Source organism: Chenopodium album, chromosome 7 (assembly GCF_948465745.1).
Source record: "Chenopodium album chromosome 7, dcCheAlbu1.1, whole genome shotgun sequence".
Taxonomy (NCBI): domain Eukaryota; kingdom Viridiplantae; phylum Streptophyta; class Magnoliopsida; order Caryophyllales; family Amaranthaceae; genus Chenopodium; species Chenopodium album.
In genome coordinates this window covers 1,428,088-1,433,554 of record NC_137840.1, presented here as the reverse complement: position 1 = coordinate 1,433,554, position 5,467 = coordinate 1,428,088, and the positions used below count along the sequence as shown (strand labels likewise).

The 5,467-nt window shown below is 43.6% G+C and overlaps 1 non-coding gene across 1 annotated transcript; it reads left to right on the top strand.

Annotated features, from left to right (window-relative positions):
• The first annotated feature begins 4,789 nt into the window (after window positions 1-4,789).
• On the top strand, window positions 4,790-4,896 carry LOC145641148 (small nucleolar RNA R71). The gene has a single exon (XR_014115214.1). It is a non-coding gene; the product is annotated as a small nucleolar RNA R71 (small nucleolar RNA).
• Window positions 4,897-5,467: the final 571 nt, after the last annotated feature.

The window sequence follows — 5,467 nt, the reverse complement described above, 5'->3', positions numbered from 1 at the left end:
CATGAACAACTAATCCACAATGCTTATCATCAAATACCAAGAATCAAAACAAATTTATTCAAGTATGGGGCACAGGGAAGCATAATTTATAATTCATTGGAATGTATTTTTGGATTTTTTTTATTTTTCAATTTTTTTTTTGTTATTTTTATATATAAAGAAAGCAATAAAAACTACACTAGGAAAGCAAGAAATCTAACCTAGAAAGCAAGAAAACTAACCTAATAAAACACACCAAAAATAAAAGAAAAGAGAAAAGGAAAAATACCAAACCAAAATCTCCCCCAAGCCAGAATCAGACAATGTCCTCATTGGCTCGGAAACTAGCCCAGCATAGCTAGTCCTCATCATCCTCGTCCATCGAGCCGAAGCCCGCACCTCCACTACCACCTGCACCACCTGCACCAGAAGAGCTACCACCAAAATAATCAGCGTGAAAACTCCCCCCCGCCGGTCCCCCGAAAGGAATGTCCTGCCCGTACCCGAAAAAGGAAGAATAGTCAGAGTAAATACCACGGGCAGTGGGATCCCTATCGTATCCCTGGGGTGGAGGCTGAAACCAGTCAGGGTGAATAGCGTCGTCGAGAATGTTGCCCCGACGAGCATAATCATCGTACATAGGGTAGAGAGCTCTACCCTGGTTCCTCTCTAGGTACCCTAACCTCTGGTCAATAGAGCCCACCATCCTCCTAAGGTCAGTATGCGAATGCTCGATACGTCCTAGGGCCTGACCTATACTCTGGAGATCCCAAACTGGGTCAGAGTCAACATGAGGGACAAAATGGGATATACGAGGTGGAGAGAAAGCCACCTCGGGCTGAGGCTGGGGTGGTGGAACTGGTGGTGGTGGAGCCTGCCCCCTAGCATTGGCAACTAAAGCATCATAGGTGTAAGAAAGTTGCCCCGGGGGAAAGGCGGTCAAGTCTGGACTGGGAAGGGGAAAAATGGGCAAAGGTTGCTCGTTCCCAGTCCGAATACACCAAAAGGGTGTCTGCTCGCTATCCGGTCTAACCCACCCCACATCCTCAAAATACCTAGCAGTCATGTAGGTATCTGGTCCACAGTTGGTCAGCTGGTGGGGTCCGTCTACTACAAAACCGGCCTTTTTCACCGCTATTCGAGTGATAAGGCCACCTAAACGGATAGGGGACTTGGAAGTGGTGTTGGCTGTGGCATGCCGACTCAAGTGGTGAACTATAAACCTGCCTATGTTTAATTTCCCGAACCCGTATACATAGTGTCCTATGATAGCTAGTTCGTTGGTTTGAGCGTTATGAGGCTCGGCCCTAGCTAAAAAACCCAGACCCGCAAATCTTTGCTAGATTTTCGGGACAGGGTGGTGAATAGGTTTGGTACTAGCATGTTGGGGGTCGGGGGCAGGTAAACCAGTCAAAACATAATATAAATCACCCATTTTATAGTCTGCATGCCACTGGTGAGATAATTCAGAATTTAATTCAAAAATTTTACAAAATTCAACAAAAGTTAAACTAATATTTCTATTATTTAACCTGAAAAATAAATTAGGCCCATTCCTACTACTAACAACATGAAAATTGGACAGGATTTCACAGGTGAGTTCTCGGTATGTAGGATAATGCATGTCAACAAATTTTCTCATGCCAATATCGTTCAAAAATCGTTTAACAAAATCAAACAAACCATATGATTCTAAGGTAGGGCGGTGTAACCACCGAGAAGGAATTACCTCACGACCGACCAAATGCTCCAATCGTTCTTTTTATTCCCGGCTCACGATCCGGATCGTCGGCCAATACGGGAGCTGCAAGTCTGGGTCGTACTCCTCCCTCGAACTAGAGCTCCTACCAAAAATGGATCTTGCCCTCTTTGAAGCCATGTAGAAGAAATGGGTCGAAAATTTATCGAATTAAAACTGAAAATTTTTTGTATGAAAGTGAAGAGGGTGAAGAGAGGATCACAAATATGTAAAGAGTTTTGAATTTGGATAAGAAATGAAGGAGAAATCTTATAGAGAAGTTAGAGAAAATTTGAGTTTTAGAGGGAGAAAGTAATGGAGGAAAGAAGAAATGGAGAAAGAAAGAAGAAAGAAAGAAGAAGAAGAGGGCGGATGTGCTCGCGCCCGGTCGGGCGGTGGGTCGGCCTTCCGGGCGATCTAACTTACCTTATGTTCGCGCCCGGTCGGGCGATCTAACTTACCTTATGTTCGCGCCCGGTCGGGCGCCATTCGCCCGGTCGGGCGATCTGACGACCAAAATATCTTCTAGCTCTCGCGCCCGGTCGGGCGCCATTCACCCGATCGGGCGGTTTTTAACTCTAAATTTTCGCCCTTCTCGCGCCCGGTCGGGCGAGGCTTGCCCGATCGGGCGGACAATTAAGTCCGTAAACGTCAAGTTTCGCGCCCGGTCAGGCGCCTCTCGCCCGGTCGGGCGAATTTTCTTATTTTTAGAACCTTGCTCTCGCGCCCGATCGGGCGGGCTGCGCCCGGTCGGGCCCGAGACTAATCGGGGAACGTTAATTTTCTTCTTTTCTCCAAAAATCGGCTAACTCTTTTCCTTCAAACCTGTACAAACACTCATAAAACTCATTAAATTTCCTCATCTCTCCTCTCGTGAGAAAAAAAAAACATTAGAAATACGGGTTGCCTCCCGCAAAGCGCTGGTTTATCTAGGTCCCGCACGACCTTCTTACCAAGTACAATTTCTAGTACCCTTGGCCTAACGCTTGATCGGGTGGTTTCTCACCCGGTCTAGCGATGTTTAGGTTGCGATGCGGCTTCCTGACATAACCTGTGGGACGCCAAGTCGCCTTATCTAGTGGATCCTCCTTGACTTGGACTTGGGGATCTTCAATGCTACGCACTAAAAACCCTTCTTCGATCGAATGTTGCTTCAAATTGTCATTGCGTTCAACACTTGCAACTCGATCTGGCGGAACACTTACCGTAGGTTCCACTTGTTCATCCTCGAAACCAAGACCAACATTTTAGAGTGCTCTTTCTATTGCATCGACTTCCTTCTGCCATTTGTCTATCTCATCTGAAAAGGGTGCAACACAAGATACCGCCTCCAAGGGATCTTTTTCAAGAGCTTAGGGCTTATTAGAATAATTTACAACCACATTAACATTGAAACATTTCTCCTCAGTCATGGAGCTTTTAGGGGCATTATTCAGATTAAAAACCACTTTATCGTCCCTTACTGATAGTGTTAACTTACCACTTCTTACATCTATGATTGCTCCTGCAGTGTTAAGGAATGGTCTACCTAAAATAATTGGGGTTTGCATATCCTCAGCCATATCAAGAACAACAAAATCCACAGGTATATAAAATTTACCTAATCTAACGGGGACATCCTCTAAAACACCTAAGGGGTATTTGAAAGAACGGTCGGCCATTTGTAGAGTTATATTGGTAGCTTTTAACTAACCCATATTCAACTTAGAACACGCAGATAATGGCATGACGCTAACACTAGCACCCAAATCACATAATGCATTATCAATCAAAAGATTGCCAATATGACAAGGGATAGAAAAACTACCCGGATCTTTTAATTTAGGTGGAGACTTATTTTGAAGTACGACACTACACTCTGCAGTGAAAGCTACTGTCTCTACCTCACTAATAGACCTTTTTCTCGTCAAAATTTCTTTCATAAATTTTGCATATGAGGGGATTTGTGTGATTAATTCAGTAAAGGGGACTGTTACCTTCAAATCTTTAACCACCTCCAGGAACTTACCAAACTGCTTATCCAAGTTTGTCTTCAATTGACGATTGGGGAAAGGAAGTTTGATGATTGGCTTTGGAGCATTCTTATTCTTGTCTGGAGTAGCCACCTTCTCTGGAGTTGTACCCTGCAATGTAGAATTAGATATGTTAGTATTATCTTTTAGCCCTGCAGGGCTATCAACTACATTGTTTGGTTTAATGGAATCAAGATTAGCATTATTTAATAAAACAGGTTCATCAACTTTGGGCATAGAGGGCCCTTCATAGTTTGAACCACTCCGTAGATTAATTGCAAATGCTTGATCCGTAGGCCTAGTCGGTTGTGCCGGCAGGGCTCCCTGTTGGCGAGCTTGTAGAGTAGCGGAGAGTTGCGCAATTTGATTATCTACAATTTTATTATGCGCTAGAATTTGATCAATTGTCGCATCTCTGCTCTCCATGTGCTTTTGCATATTGACCAACATTGCTCTAATTTCCGCCAGAGAAGGGTCGGAAGATGAGGGGGGTTGTTGTGGTTGATTCTTCTGGCTAGCATTGGGATGATAATATTTCTGCTGCTATTGCTGTGGCGCCTGTGGTTCTTATGGTGGTGGATTTTGAACATTAGTGCTCCGGTAGGAAAGGTATGGATGATTCCGATACCTGGGATTGTAGGTGTTGGAGTATGGGTTATTCTGCCTATAAGCTTGGAAGGCATTGACTTGCTCCACGGAACTCCTGCAATCCTGCTCCCAATGACCTACAATACCACAATTTTCACAGAAAGCCTCATTAGAATTATTATTAATTGCAGAAACATTAGCTACATTAGCAATGCTCAGATTATCTAATTTTTGACAAATAGAGGTCAATTGAGCTTGCAAAAAGGATATAGAGTCGACACTATGTTTCCCCTTGTTAGCAAATCCTCTGGGATTCCCATATTGTGAATTGTGTATCACCATATCTTCAATAACCTGACCTGCATCATCAACATTAAGATTCATAAATCTCCCACTAGCTGCAGAGTCTAAAATTATTCTAGAAGAATTTCCAATGCCGTTATAAAAGGCTTGGATTAACTGCCATTGCGCTAAATTATGGTGAGGGCATTCTCTTTGTAATTCCTTGAACCTCTCCCAAGCCTCATATAAAGACTCATCGGCTTCTTGGGCAAAGTTCTGAATCGCACTCCGTAGTACTGTTGTTCTCTCTGCAGGATAATACTTGTTATAGAAATTCAAAACAAGAGTTTCCCAGTCAGTTATACCGAGTGTATTTCTATTTAAGCCATTAAACCACAATTTAGCTTTTCTAGTTAAAGAGAAGGGAAAGAGAATCTCCCTAATTTGGTCTTGAGTGACCCCGGCTTGCCTGATGGTGTTGCAATATTGACAATAGTCGGCAATGTGAAGATTCGGGTCTTCACCCTTGGCTTCACTGAATTGCTTCCTCTCTATCATCGTTATAAATTGAGGTTTAATTTCAAATTGAACCCCATCAAGAGCCGGAGTAGGGGTGAGATGTGGAAAATCCGTAAGCTTTGGTTGTGAATAATCACTAAGCTTCTTTGGAGCCGTCATCTCTGATTCTGTGTCTGATGATGCCTCTAAATCGCTAGAATCAGTTGGAGGATCGCGGTGATTATTGTAATTATCACCAGAATCCGCCAGGATTTGCTTGTAGAAGTTTTTCTGTCTATGGAAGGAACGTTCGATCTCAGGATCGAATGGGATGTAACCTGATCTGGAACACCTGGGCATAAACAAAAAC